Source organism: Rhamphochromis longiceps, linkage group LG6 (genome assembly GCF_057381845.1).
Source record: "Rhamphochromis longiceps isolate RC_006_pf linkage group LG6, R_longiceps_female_GT1.1, whole genome shotgun sequence".
Lineage (NCBI taxonomy): Eukaryota > Metazoa > Chordata > Actinopteri > Cichliformes > Cichlidae > Rhamphochromis > Rhamphochromis longiceps.
This window is the reverse complement of record NC_140562.1, coordinates 2,516,239-2,531,970: the sequence shown is the minus strand read 5'-3', so window position 1 is coordinate 2,531,970 and position 15,732 is coordinate 2,516,239.

Sequence of the window (15,732 nt, the reverse complement as noted above, 5' to 3'; positions counted from 1 at the left end):
ACAGATAAAAAATCATCCTGCAAGCTTGCTCCCTCTGTAAGTCACAACTATTGTCCTGCAGTAGGTGAGTGGGCCTGCATGTCTGCTAATGCTGTACTGATAAAAGGTTAACACCATGTTTAACTAAAGCTGCCTCTTTTGCGATCTTATCTGCAAAAACTTTCCCTAATGCAACCGGATCTTTCCCTCACATGTGTGCTGCACATTTACAAACGGCAATTCCACTGGTTAATAACGCTGCCTCCAGCAGATTTTGCAAGAGTTTGGTGTGTTCTGCAGGTTTCCCTGTTGAGGTTGTCATACCTCGTCTCACTCACTGCACTACAAAGAAATGTACAGTAGCAAATGTATACTGCCTATCAGTGTATATTGTCTCTCTACAGCTTTACACGCTTCCGTTAAAGCTAGCATCTCTGCTGCTCAAGCAAATATGAAACATGCTAGTTGTCCTACATAGATAACTCTCTCTCACTGTCTGCTACAGTAAAACGTGTTCTAGTCTGTCCCTCTGCTGTTGTAAAACTCAAATCATCAACAAACCAAACCTTTCCCTCAACGAGTGGCACATCTATTAAGTCATTCCTCAGCTTACACGTCTTCTCCTCGCGCTCTCTACACTCATGAGAAGTGCCCTCCTCCGTTGGCAAAAAGGGTTGGACAGATTCAGAATTCTGCACCACTTTATGGTAATATGTGTGGTTGTGAGAGTAACAGTAACATTAAAGACAAGTGTCTTGTAGGTGACAGAAATGTAAGTTTAGTCTGCAGTAGTAGACATCTACCTCGTGTGGAACTAACAATTGCAAAAGGTGAAATAAACTATTGAAACATTGTACAGCTTAAGCTGCTGCACATACTGATCTCACGCATGGAGGTAAAGCACGAGCAACTAGAGCTAATCTTTTAGGATAGTAAGTTACTGGCTTCACTTGTGGAAAAAGTGCTGTTAGTTATTTTACAGTCACCTTGCATTTGTGCTGTTCACAGAACCACAAGTCCATCGCTGGACCTCCTCTGCGCTGTCACTTTTTGGAGCTTGGCACGCTCCCTCAGGTTCCATTTTGTGGGCGATCCTCTCAGTCACTCCTTCTCATCATGGCATCTCACGACATCTACAAATTGAAAAAATGACACTCCTCTCGCCACACGGCTTTCGCTATGTGTCAACTCCCCAATGAGACATGTACAAGAGTGTTGCACAGTCTCCCTAAAACAATCTCCAGGGTTTGTCCCTTGGAGCAGCTTCACTCCAAGCTGTAACCCTGTGTAAAAACATTAATCAGCACTTAAATGTTCAGCTTGTTTAGCTCCCAGCTCCTGTATCACAGAAGACAAAGTCTTAAATTTAAAACAACTTCACATTCGCAACCAACTGTAGATCATAAGAGTAATAAAGTATTCAGCATCACAGAGACAAGTATCATTGCAGGTTTATTCTAAACTCATTAAACTCCTACGTTTTCCCATAATTTATTCCAAATTATTTAACATCTCAATGTTATTCCACATTGTAATCAGTGAACTTCACTTATAGGCCATCAAAGCCTCATCTGAACATGGATGCACCACTTGCATAGGTTTAATACTTGTAAATAAACAGCTAATCACACAAATCACTGCAACAATAATAGTAAACATTGTTTAATGTTACTTCTGGACCCCACCTCTTGACGCATGGACACTCTCATGCGTCAACTCACCAAACCTGGATCCCTGCCTTAAAAACTGGCTCCACCAGGAGCCTGCATACTCACCATCATGGCCTGGAAAACAAGATCTGGAAGTAAAATCAAACTTCACACTTATAAACAAGTATATCACAAGGGTAACAAGCATTCAGCATCAGCAAGACAAGTGTCATGTGCAGGTTTTCTCAAATCATTAAATCACTATTGTTACCATAATTCGCCTCAAACATGGATCATCCCATGTGCTCAGTTAACATTAATGTAATCGGTGACTTCCCTTAAGCAAAGTCACTCCACTCATATATTATTATGGGTCCAAAAGTGGCCAGCAAATGAGCCCATAATAAACTATTCCATAAATATCGTAATCTCTTATTTGTTTTACTCATGTCACTTGTCCACTTCTGCTGAATGCTACATGCACTCTTAAAGAAAACAAAACCTGAAATAAAGAAACAAACATCCACCAGTTGTTCTGCTAAAAACCACATCATCAAATCACATGAAAAACTGCAATGCTGTAAGAAAAAATGCAAATGTTAGCGCTGCGCAGGTGTGTACACACTTTCTCACAGTAACTTCTGTGAGTACCACAAGCCCATGAATAACACACCTCTGATAGATTCACAAACATAAAAATGGCATTTAAAAGGTTAAACCATCACACAACCTCAGATGTTGCTATCATCTTTCTGCTCCTGTAACAGAGACACACACAGAGATACATCCACACCTTTGTCAAGCGGGGGTTGACTTCACACAATGGTGTTAAGTCAGTCAGTCAGTTCCCCATTTATTTTAAAATTCTTACTCATTCACTCAGTGATTCCTTCTTTAGCTAATTGTGGAAATTATCGTCGCATCCGTTTCCACGCTCAGCAAAACAACGTCATTTCAAAAAGAAAAATAATTTAGACTGGATTTCCTCGTTGAATCCTTTTGGACAGGAACTTGTTTCCTGATTGTCCCAAATAAGAGCCCATTTTAATTTTGGAGAAGCTCACTTTGCAACAGTTTTCTCGACGACGCTTCGATTCTAATCGTGCAGATCTGCTCAACAGAGATCATCAAACAAAACTTTCAGTGCACCATGAAAGTAACAAAATAAAAGAAAGAAAATAAAAGAAATCAAAGAAAATAATGGAAAGAAAGGCCTTGTTTAAGTCATGACACGTGTTCTTCATGCCAGGGGGATAAATCGTAACAACCCAATTGGCAGGTTCAACTTTAGTAATAAAGACAAATCAAACAGCCAGTTTAATCTCAAACATTCATCCAATCAGCCATACACACAACATACAGCATAACCCTGTTGTCTTAGCACATAATAAGTTTTAGTTCTCATGTAACTAAATGTGTGCCATGGTAAAACTTCTTCACACACCAGAAACTCACAATCAGCTCACTCAACTCACTCATTTAAGACCTCTCATCAGCATTCTGTTTCCTCCTCTATGATGCAACCATCTGTCCTCCTATAATATTCAGTCCACTAGTCTATGTATCACTTTCATCTTACTAGTGACTTGGACAAGATGACAAACAGAATCTCATGCTTAAGATGCTGTCTGGTCTCATGAGTATCATTGTATGTGTATATGCATGTGGGGTTAGTATAGTTAATGCATTTTCAGTATGTTTTTGTGTTCATCTCTCACCACACTTCCATTATTCTCATCACTGCTTAAAACAACACACATCTCTCTCTGTTTTTTTTCTTTAACTGTACTTTTCTCCAAAACAGAAAATAGCATTACAGCTGTTTCAGACTGAGAAACACCAAACACTCTTCGTGCCATCATTCATCCACACAACTATTTTATTTCTTTTTGTCCACTGGGCAGGTGACCTGCAGAATCACGTCTGCCCCAGCTGGATACCTTTCACACACACCATGACGTCAGACACTCTCACACTCGCGGAATTGATCAGGAGAAAAACTTTCTTCATCTTTTCTGTCTCCTCTCTTGCCTAGTCTGTCTTGGACTCAATGCTGCTCCTAATATGCCTCTAATCTCTCCTCCACTTCTACCTCTGCTCTCTCACGCTCTTCTCTGACTCTACTTTCTGCTAACATTCTTGCTCTTCCTAATGCTTTTCTACGGTGTTGTTCTAGAGTAGTTGCAGTGGATTGAGCTGTAGTTTCATCCTCAGGTTTCACAACTACTGCTTGCAATATTGCTCTTTTAACATTCTGTGCTTCTCTCCTCCTCTGAGCCTGCTCCAGCCACAACTTAGCAACTGCTAACTGCAATTCCTTCCTCTGCTTCGCTTTACCTGTTTTACCTGCTACACTTACAGATATTCTTTCTACCAGCATTTTACACTTAACTTCCACTAATGTCCCTTCAAATCCACATTTCTTATACCAACAACCTACATACTGCGTGCTGCCTGGTAAAACTTTCTGCATAAATTTTACATCTCCTTCTAAGGCAGACTTACACATTTTATTCTCCATTACAAGACAACAATCAGCCACACTCACGCAGACCACGTCTGGCCCGCACACACACAACATAGGCCTATCGCTTGCGTCTGCACGCACAGCCTGCGCTCTCTGTTGAAAACTCTCAAACGCCCCATATGGCGGAGAATTCAACCTTCGGACACTCTCCAACGCCCCAAATGGCGGAGATTCCGGACTCTGAACCTAGGTTCTCTCCACGCCCCAAATGGCGGAGAACTCTCTACGCCCCAAACGGCGGAGAAGCCTGCGTCTCTCTCACGCGGCTAGCGCGCTCCCGGACTCACGTTTAACGCACAGCCCGTAGCCGCTCTCTATTGTTTTGGGTCCACGTGCGCTCTCGTGACCAGCGCTCCCCGGGACTCAAACGTTTCACGCAGAATCACGGTGACGCGTTTCTAGGATCCCACATTCATTCACGCGGTTATAGAGACGCTCTCTAAGGCCTTCTGTACTCACTGTTTGTTTACGTTCATGGGAAGAGTCTCTGGATCCCGTCAATCGTCATCCATCCCGAGGGGAGGTCAGGCGCAAACTTCCCGGCCTGGTGGCAAGCCAAAAACACCAGGGCTTTACGTCAATCATCCCAGACGTTGCGGTGGCGTCCTCTCCCTCTCCTCGGTGGATGCAATGTGTTAGGCTCCGGCTCCGAAGGACCAAATAAATGTTGGGTCTAAACTCAGACCCCGCTGTATCCAAGACTTATTCCCATGAAAGAAAAGCAAGGCAACAGTGTTCGATCGATTTCTTGCGCAAGGGAGGCCTCTCGTCTGTGACCAGCACGTTGAAATGACCACACTGGTGGCCTCCTCTCGCCGCCTTTTATTGACAAACTTCAAACAATAGTTTACAAAACACCTCCCCTTGCAACCCCCCTTTGGTTACAAAGACAAGGCACTGTATGTAAATGTATACACTGAGTGTGTGTGTGTGTGTGAGAATGTGTGTGTGTTATGTGAGAATGTGTGTGTGTGTGTGTTGGTCAAAGGGTCATAAAACCTAAAAGCAGGAACAACATCCTTGGTCATAAAGAGGGTAGTCTTCCCCCACACCCAATGTATGGTTTACCAAAGATAACACAGTGAAACCATACAAAGGGTAGGAAGCTCTACCAAACATCAAACAGATCTTCAAGTTAGGATGTATCTACAATAAAACCTCCCCCAGCACAGAGTGGCTGGAGAGGTGGTCAGGATCAAAGGAATGGCTTTGATCCTACTGCTTAAACTAAGACTATACAAATTTAAGAAACACAATGGCGACATTCAACAATTAGACTTAACAGCAATAAGTATAAAATATCATCCATCTCTGTGTTTCAAGGTTTTATTCAACTTTATTCCAACTCATTACCTGACATTACCAGTTTTTATTATTTATTTTATTTTATTTTCAGTTGTTAAAGACGGGACAGACATGAGTGAGGGATAGGAAAGGGAGAGAGAAAGAGGAAGGAAAAGAAAAACAGAAGGGGAGAGGGACAGTGAGAAAGGGGAAAAAAATAAAAAATAAAATTTAAAAAATAAAATAAAATAAAATACAATAAAATCTCCTGGATCACCTGTTGAGGGAGAAAGAATAGAAAACAAGCAAAAAAACCCAAAGCAACGTACTAAACACAACACCATCGCATTAATCTAGCTAAGTGTAAACAGCAGTAAATACTAAATATTCAATGTTGTTGTGCAGCACGCAGGACAGACAGCGCACAATGTGCTTTGAAGTAGCAGCCAAGAAAGGTGTAATTTAAGTCTACGAACAGTGAACACCCGTGTGCATACCTGTGTGGATCAGCGCGCTTGTATTCAAATGGTTTCCACATGTAATGGTCTGCAAGAGGATGTAGCGAGCCATAGCCCCGTCCCCCAGGGCATGAAGCAGGCATGGAAGAGATCCAGGCCCCAGACATTCCAGAGGACTCAGAGTGCGAGAGCCCAAGGAGGACTACCGGAGGGGCATCCGTGCCACCCTCATGGGAAGGGCTGAGGATACCCAGACGAGGCGTCACCCAGTAGCCGCCGAGCAGAAGCTAGAGGGGGGTGCGGCTCTGCTGGCAGCCAGCTGTGCCAGAGTGAACCGAGCCTGAGGGCCCCCCGCACCCCGGAGGAGGCCTGACCGAGCAACAGGCGCCAGGCCCCGCCAAGTAGCCACCAGGAGTGAGCTGGTACATACCTGAGCGCCCAGCCCCGGACACCAAGAACCGCCAATGCACCGACCCCTGAGGGCATCAGTCACTGGCAGGGAGTGTGGTGAGGGGAGATAGGCCTTGGAGGGCCTGGGAGTTCCCAGAGAGGTGGAGTCTAAGACCCGACCTGACATATAGACACAGACAAACAGGCACACACAGACACAAACATGCATTCCCACCCTCATGCACACATATACAAACACTCAGCACTCACCCAACGTAAGGATTGATTTATTTATTAACTCAAAGGAGAGATACTAAACTAGACTGGGAAAATATAAACTTCACAGAGAGGTACACTAGGGAACAGCATGAGGGATGACATAAATACACAGAAGGCAATGAGGGACGTGGGAACACACGATGAGCACAGCTGAGGACAATTACACATAAGTGCAGAGTGGGACAAAGGAGTCTGTTGGTGTCACGACTGGGGCAGCAGCCGTGTGTTGTGTGGAAAAGAGGACTTGAAGGCAGCACTTACTGAGATGTGAGCGTAGTTTATTATGAAAACAGAATACAGTGGGGATGGCAAAACAGAACTAAGGATAAACTAAACTGTGAGAAACTAAACCATAGAACAACAAACCTGAACACAAAGGGAGGACAGCAGGGAGAACACGCAGTGGATTCACGGAGATGACGGAGTAATGCAGAGAAACACAGGGAATGAACACAGAGGATGAATACAGACGACGCAACGAGGAACAGAGTCAGACACACACTTTAAATACACAGAGGGACACTGGGAAATCACACACAGGTGGGAGACACAGCTGGACCTGATTAACCTGACGAGACAGGGGAACACTAACACCAGGGACCAATAGAGGGAGCACAAACTCAGAAACCCAGTATCCAAAACCCCAAAACACAAACCATCCCAAAAAAGCCCACAAATAATAATAATAATAAATAATAATAATAAAAATAATAATGATAATAATAATAACAACAATAAATACACCAAACACAAAATCACTGAGTCCACGGACTCGGGACCATGACAGTTGGTCTAAGATTATGGGAGATGCAATCGTTCGCTGAGGAGACTCCTCTGGTTGTTTATGACTATATGCAGAGGATACCCAACATTGTCCATAATGTCTAGCCGTTTTTGTAGTGTCCTCTTTGTCATGGTCTGGAGTCTGCGACTCCGTGTTTATGTTTAGTTTATTAGTGTTCTGTGGTTTTGGTTGCCTTGAGTGTTTGTACTCCTCTGTTTCATGGTTCATGTTCCTATGTTCTGTGTCCCCCAGTCTGTGTTACGTTGGTGGGTTATGTCATTGCGTGTATGTGTTTCCTGTTTTATTGTGAAGGTCTGCGTCTTATGTGAGTGTTTTCAGTTTGCCTCCCTAGTCTCGTCACGTAATCACTCCCAGCTGTGTTCCCCACCTGTGTGTAATCTCCCTGTGTTCTCTGAGTGTATTTAAGTTGTGTCTTCTGTCATGGTAGTTGCTGGTTCGTCTGTGTTGTTTCCCCTCGGTCTCCCTGCGTCTCTCCGTATGTATTTCCCCGGACCTCCCTGCATCCTCCTTTCTGGTTTGTCTTGTTAGTTTACCCAGTTTAGGTTTCCAGTTTCATGTTTTGCCACCATTGCTGTTTGTACTTACCCACCCCTGTAAATAAACACTCACCTGCACCAGAGCTGCCGCCTTTTTGGTCCTTTCTACAATTCCACACGGCTTGCCCCGGCAAACCGTGACACTCTTCTCTTCCATTGTCATCAGTGTCTAGATTTATGCTGACCACAGAGCCAGCCTTCCTGATCTGTTATTGTATATGTTTCATGTTTGTACAGAATGTTGTATTTTTTTAATTGTTATTGTGATGCATGTGTTTTTGACTTTTGCTGCCTTGATGCCAGGTCTCTCTTGGTAATGAGATTTTAATGTAAATGAGATTTTTACCTGGATAAATAAAGGACTAATAAGTGAAGATGTGGGAAAGTTGTTGAAGCTAGGTTAAGACAAAAGGTGGTGAAGCAGCGGGAATGAGGATCAGTACCTCCAAATCTGAGGCCATGGTTCTCAGCTGGAAAAGGGTGGAGTGCCGGGTCGGGGATGAGTTCCTGCCCCAAGTGGAGGAGTTCAAGTATCTCGGGGTCTTGTTCGCGAGTGATGGGAGAAGGGAGCCGGAGATCGACAGACGGATTGGTGCAGCGGCTGCAGTGATGCGGACGCTGCACCGGTCCGTCGTGGTGAAGAGGGAGCTGAGTGTAAAAGTGAAGCTCTCAATTTACCGGTCGATCTACGTCCCTACCCTCACCTATGCCCACGAGCTGTGGGTAGTGACCGAAAGAACGAGATCACGGATACAAGCGGCAGAAATGAGCTTCCTCCGAAGGGTGGCTGGCCTCTCCCTTAGAGATAGGGTGAGAAGTTCGGCCATCCGGGAGGGGCTCAGAGTAGAGCAGCTGCTGCTCCACATCGAAAGGAGCCAGCTGAGGTGGTTCGGGCATCTGACAAGGATGCCCCCTGGGCGCCTCCTGGGTGAGGTGTTCCAGGCATGTCCAACCGGGAGGAGGCCCCGGGGCAGACCCAGGACACGCTGGAGAGATTATATCTCTCGGCTGGCCTGGGAATGCCTTGTTGTTCCCCCAGATAAGCTGGAGGAGGTGGCTGGGGAGAGGGAGGTCTGGGCCTCTTTGCTTAGGCTGCTGCCCCCACGACCCGGCCCCGGATAAAGTGGATGAAGATGGATGGATGGATGGTGATGAACAGTGAGCAATAGTATGGCTTCATGCTGAGAAAGAGCTCTACAGATGCAATGTTGGCTTTGCTCTGATGTTTGTTGTGGAGAAGTTTTAAAGAAAGTCTGGGACTATGGGGGGCAGGAGTCAACCTCATTTAGCATTTATGTCTGAAAGTTCAAAATACACAGCAACAAAAACCGAAATGAACAAGGAAATCACAAAAAGTACAAATCTCCATGAGATACAAATTTGCTGGGGGACTTGGAGAAGGGAGATGCAGAGCTAAAGTTCACACAGTCATAATGACAGTGCCACAATGAACAGAGATATAAAGAGATATTGGCAGAGGATTCACCTGGCCAAGTAGTCAGAGGAGGCAGCTGGCTTGGAATACGAGGCAGGCCAAAGCAGAGGAAGCGGCTCCCAGCTCCACCCCTACTTGCTGTCACGGTTCTGGGTCAGTTTTGACCCAGTATTTTGAGTTCTTATGTTTTGGTTTATATTGGCATTATGAATTGTTCTTGGTTTCTCTGGTGCTTTGATTATTATGATAAATCTATGTTTTAGTTATTCTGGTGAGGGATTAGTTCTTAGGGTTGTTTCTCATGTTTAGTGTAGGTTTAGTTCAGTGTCTAGTCTGTCTCTCTGTCTAGTCCGTGTCTTAGTAAAGTGTGTCCTGTTTCCTGTTTTACTTTGAAGGTTCATGTTCATGTGTGATGTCAGCGTGTTCAGTTTTACTTCTCCCCCGTCTTGTTAGCCCTTAATACTTCCAGCTGTGTTCCCCACCTGTGTGTTATCTCCCTGTGTTCTTCTGTGTGTATTTAAGTCGTGTCTTCTTTTGTTGTAGTCGCTGGTCCATCTGTGAATCTACTGTGTGTTTTCCCTGCTGTCACTATTGTCACAACCCGGCTCATAGGAAGTGACAATCAAGTGGGAGACCACACACAGGCTTTTAAAGGCTGTAAGTCATATTTAATAAAAATAAAGTAAAGCAACTTAAAGACAATTTAAAGGACATAACAGCCATAACTGAAACTTCCAAATGAACATGTGTGCCAGACAGAGAGAGCCAGAGCCCAAAGCCAGCGCCCTGCTGGTTCAGTCAAGGTGTCTTTATATACACTGGGACTGGCCTCTCAGGTGTGCTGCATCAATAATTGGGTCAGCTCCACCCACCTGCAAGAAACAGGTAAAAGAAAAAGAAAAACACAAGGCCAGCCCACTGGCCGTCACACTATCATGTACCTTTTGTCTACATACCTTCATGTTCTGGTTTGCTGCTTTGTAGTTTTAGTTTTGTCCCAGTTTAGTTTAGCTTTTATTCGGTTTTGCCATTTTTCACTGTGTGCTTTATCTTCAATCATCTCAGTGAGTGCCTGCACTTGGATCCTCCTTTATTTTTCCTCACAGCTCTTCTCACTCTCCGTGACAGTACGGACCAGCCAGATTATGGATCCAGTGGCATTCGCCCCTCCCAAGGAGCTTCAGGAGGTTATAATTGACTCTGCTTCCAGGTTAGTCAACCTATGGCTGGAGCATGAGGGAGAGGGATTTCTCTGCACTCTGGAAGGCAGGCTACAGCAGCTTATTTCCGGTCACCCCTGGCTATTGGACTCACTGCACCTGCTCGTACGAGATTTCATACTCCAACTTCACCCCCTCGCCACTACCGCTTGCCTGCTCGCCTCAACGGAGGACGTGTTCTAGAGAACTGCCAGATGTGGAATTACCCGGCCTGTCAGAGCCGTCTCCGAGAAGGAAGCGACGTTTGTGCCGCCGGTGCATCACCCCACAGCCGGATATTGGGACTTTAGAACTGCTGGCTGTGGTGAGTGAAAAGAACACTGACTCTGACACAAGGACTATTTTTTCTGGTTCTGTTTTCTGTGCAGCAAGTGAGGGAATGACTGCTGTAAATGAGACTGGTTTTCCTGGGACTGCAGTCGGCCGGCCCCATTACTATGATTACTATGAGCCCACGGGCAGCCAGCTCACACCTGCACAGGCGTTCTACAGGATGTTGGGGATTATCATCTTACCACCCGGCTCTCCCAGAGTATCCACACCACAGCTGGAGCAGCCACGTCAGAGTTTTTCCCCGTCGCGGTCCAGCACCTCCGCTCCCTCCTCCACTGAGACGCGACGTAAGTGCGATCGGCGCCCCCGGCTCCAACAGGAGTCCAACTTCCCTTGTGGACGCCCAGCTGGGATGAGTGAGAAAGACTTCGTTCCTCCGCCTTTCGTGTCAGGGAATACACAGAATGTTTTCACCAAGACTGCTAAAGCTAGTATTATGAACCCCAGAGCTCCTGTCCATGAGAATCAAAGGAGTGTTTGTTTTGAGAATAATTGTTTCCTCTGGGTTCAAAGAACTGTGCATTTCGTGTTGTTAAGACTGTTTCATCTGGGACCATTTTGCAATCTAACACAAGCTTAATTAAGGATTCTATTTGTTTTATTCCTTCTAAGCCCAAATTAATTTCTTGTGAATCTGTCTGCTGTGAGCCTGGTGATTTTGTTACTGATGCCTGACTGCCAACTGTATAAAACAAAAAACTACACACAATATTCGAAGCACATAGCGCACAGTCGTAAATTCACCCTAATTTTGGTAAGATCTGAGCTCAGGCACTGGGTGACTGAGCATAGCACTTACGCATGTGAGCGAGGGGGGAGAAGCTACTGCAGGAGAAGCATAGACAGGCAGACAAAGGAGAGCTTAAGTTTGAGCAGGTACCAAAGCAAATCATTCATACTGTACAAATAATGTAAATATGACGGTGTATCACAAAAGATTGATATCAAACTGATCACTTGACCCATATTACGTTACTTGCTCTTGGAGTGAATCAACAAATGGGGAAATGAAAAGCCGAACAACAACAATGATGATTTTTTAGAGAGTCGTAGCTTACATGTGTGTTTATTTCATATTTTCAGTTGTTTCCCTCCACGGCTAAACAAAGCACTGTAATCGGTTTCAGTTATGTACTGATGAACACAACAATGGACATAAGTGGCTTCTTTCAAAGAAAAAACTCAGGTAGATTTTATTTTATATATTATGCTTTGTATGTTGTTCAGTATATTTCTATGCAAAACAAGAGGAATTTCAATACACAGCAGTATATTCACAGCTGAAACCAGATATTTACATACACTTTAGGGAAAAAACATAAAAACATTTTTTTTTTGTTAAACATCAATTTAGAGTGAACTTGTCTTGTTTTAGATAAATAAATATTGAAATATCTTTTGAATTAGTTAAATGTCAGAATAAAGAGAGAGAGAGAGCTTTCTATTATTTATCACTTTCATCAAATTTAGGAGTACATATACACTAAGTTTATTGTTAATTAAGAAGAAATCTGCAGATGATTCCATTCTGATCTTAAGCAGCTTCTGATAGGTTAGTAGAGTCGGATTCCTTAGTAGAGTCCTCTGTCCTCTGCTGGATGTGTTGGAGAACACTTTCAGCCCTCTGAGGACTGCATCCCACTGCCTGAGCCAAGCCAATGTGCGGCTAAGCTCCAGCCAGTGTCCACACTGCCAGAGGTCTCCACACATGCTGGTTCGGTGTCTGTCTCCGCTGAAGGGTCAGAGGAACCCGTTTGAGGTGTCTGTCTCCGCTGGAGGGCCCAAGGGGCCCATTCAGCCACCTGTCTCCGATGAAGGGTCAGAGACCCGTTCGGCCTCCTGTCTCCTTTACGGTCGAAAAAGATGTGCTCCTGGGCGCGCTGGCCCTGCTGCTACTCACATCGGGCATGGACCTGGACCTCCAGCAGGCCCCGGGGACCTACATCACACCTTGCTCTTCCCTCCCTTGCAGCTGAAAAAGGTCCATGCCTGTGCCCTGGCCCTGCTGAAATTCCCTCTCCATTTAGCCGAGGCAGTGAGTCGGCCTCCTGTCTCCCTTTACGGTCGAAAAAGATGTGCTCCTGGGCGCGCTGGCCCTGCTGCTACTCACATCGGGCATGGACCTGGACCTCCAGCAGGCCCCGGGGACCTACATCACACCTTGCTCTTGCCTCCCTTACAGCTGAAAAGGTCCATGCTTTTGCCCTGGCCCTTCTGAAATTCCCTCTCCATTTAGCCGAGGCAGTGAGTCGGCCTCCTGTCTCCTTTACGGTCGAAAAAGATGTGCTCCTGGGCGCGCTGGCCCTGCTGCTACTCACATCGGGCATGGACCTGGACCTCCAGCAGGCCCCGGGGACCTACATCACACCTTGCTCTTGCCTCCCTTACAGCTGAAAAGGTCCATGCTTTTGCCCTGGCCCTTCTGAAATTCCCTCTCCATTTAGCCGAGGCAGTGAGTCGGCCTCCTGTCTCCCTTTACGGTCGAAAAAGATGTGCTCCTGGGCGCGCTGGCCCTGCTGCTACTCACATCGGGCATGGACCTGGACCTCCAGCAGGCCCCGGGGACCTACATCACACCTTGCTCTTCCCTCCCTTACAGCTGAAAAAGGTCCATGCTTGTGCCCTGGCCCTGCTGAAATTCCCTCTCCATTTAGCCGAGGCAGAGAGTCGGCCTCCTGTCTCCCTTTACGGTCGAAAAAGATGTGCTCCTGGGCGCGCTGGCCCTGCTGCTACTCACATCGGGCATGGACCTGGACCTCCAGCAGGCCCCGGGGACCTACATCACACCTTGCTCTTCCCTCCCTTGCAGCTGAAAAAGGTCCATGCCTGTGCCCTGGCCCTGCTGAAATTCCCTCTCCATTTAGCCGAGGCAGTGAGTCGGCCTCCTGTCTCCCTTTACGGTCGAAAAAGATGTGCTCCTGGGCGCGCTGGCCCTGCTGCTACTCACATCGGGCATGGACCTGGACCTCCAGCAGGCCCCGGGGACCTACATCACACCTTGCTCTTGCCTCCCTTACAGCTGAAAAGGTCCATGCTTTTGCCCTGGCCCTTCTGAAATTCCCTCTCCATTTAGCCGAGGCAGTGAGTCGGCCTCCTGTCTCCTTTACGGTCGAAAAAGATGTGCTCCTGGGCGCGCTGGCCCTGCTGCTACTCACATCGGGCATGGACCTGGACCTCCAGCAGGCCCCGGGGACCTACATCACACCTTGCTCTTGCCTCCCTTACAGCTGAAAAGGTCCATGCTTTTGCCCTGGCCCTTCTGAAATTCCCTCTCCATTTAGCCGAGGCAGTGAGTCGGCCTCCTGTCTCCTTTACGGTCGAAAAAGATGTGCTCCTGGGCGCGCTGGCCCTGCTGCTACTCACATCGGGCATGGACCTGGACCTCCAGCAGGCCCCGGGGACCTACATCACACCTTGCTCTTCCCTCCCTTGCAGCTGAAAAAGGTCCATGCCTGTGCCCTGGCCCTGCTGAAATTCCCTCTCCATTTAGCCGAGGCAGTGAGTCGGCCTCCTGTCTCCCTTTACGGTCGAAAAAGATGTGCTCCTGGGCGCGCTGGCCCTGCTGCTACTCACATCGGGCATGGACCTGGACCTCCAGCAGGCCCCGGGGACCTACATCACACCTTGCTCTTGCCTCCCTTACAGCTGAAAAAGGTCCATGCTTTTGCCCTGGCCCTTCTGAAATTCCCTCTCCATTTAGCCGAGGCAGTGAGTCGGCCTCCTGTCTCCTTTACGGTCGAAAAAGATGTGCTCCTGGGCGCGCTGGCCCTGCTGCTACTCACATCGGGCATGGACCTGGACCTCCAGCAGGCCCCGGGGACCTACATCACACCTTGCTCTTCCCTCCCTTGCAGCTGAAAAAGGTCCATGCCTGTGCCCTGGCCCTGCTGAAATTCCCTCTCCATTTAGCCGAGGCAGTGAGTCGGCCTCCTGTCTCCCTTTACGGTCGAAAAAGATGTGCTCCTGGGCGCGCTGGCCCTGCTGCTACTCACATCGGGCATGGACCTGGACCTCCAGCAGGCCCCGGGGACCTACATCACACCTTGCTCTTGCGTCCCTTACAGCTGAAAAAGGTCCATGCTTTTGCCCTGGCCCTTCTGAAATTCCCTCTCCATTTAGCCGAGGCAGTGAGTCGGCCTCCTGTCTCCTTTACGGTCGAAAAAGATGTGCTCCTGGGCGCGCTGGCCCTGCTGCTACTCACATCGGGCATGGACCTGGACCTCCAGCAGGCCCCGGGGACCTACATCACACCTTGCTCTTGCCTCCCTTACAGCTGAAAAGGTCCATGCTTTTGCCCTGGCCCTTCTGAAATTCCCTCTCCATTTAGCCGAGGCAGTGAGTCGGCCTCCTGTCTCCCTTTACGGTCGAAAAAGATGTGCTCCTGGGCGCGCTGGCCCTGCTGCTACTCACATCGGGCATGGACCTGGACCTCCAGCAGGCCCCGGGGACCAACATACTCCTCTGCTCTACTCCCCCACTAGCTTTCCTTCTCCCGCAGTTACCCTCCACCACAAATCCAGCATGGCCCTTGCCCTCCAGCAGGCCCCGAGGACCCACATACTCCTCCGCTCTAATCCCCCATGAGCTTTCCTTCTCCTGCAGTTACCCTCCACCGCATATCCAGCATGGCCCTTGACCTCCAGCATGCCCCGGGGACGCACATCCTCCCCTGCTCTAGTCCCCCACTAGCTTACCTTTCTTGTAGTTACGCTCCAGCGCATATCCAGCATGGACCTTGACCTCCAGCAGGCCCCGGGGACGCACATCCTCCCCTGCTCTAATCCCCCACTAGCTTTCCTTCTCCTGCAGTTACCCTCCACCGCATATCCAGCATGGA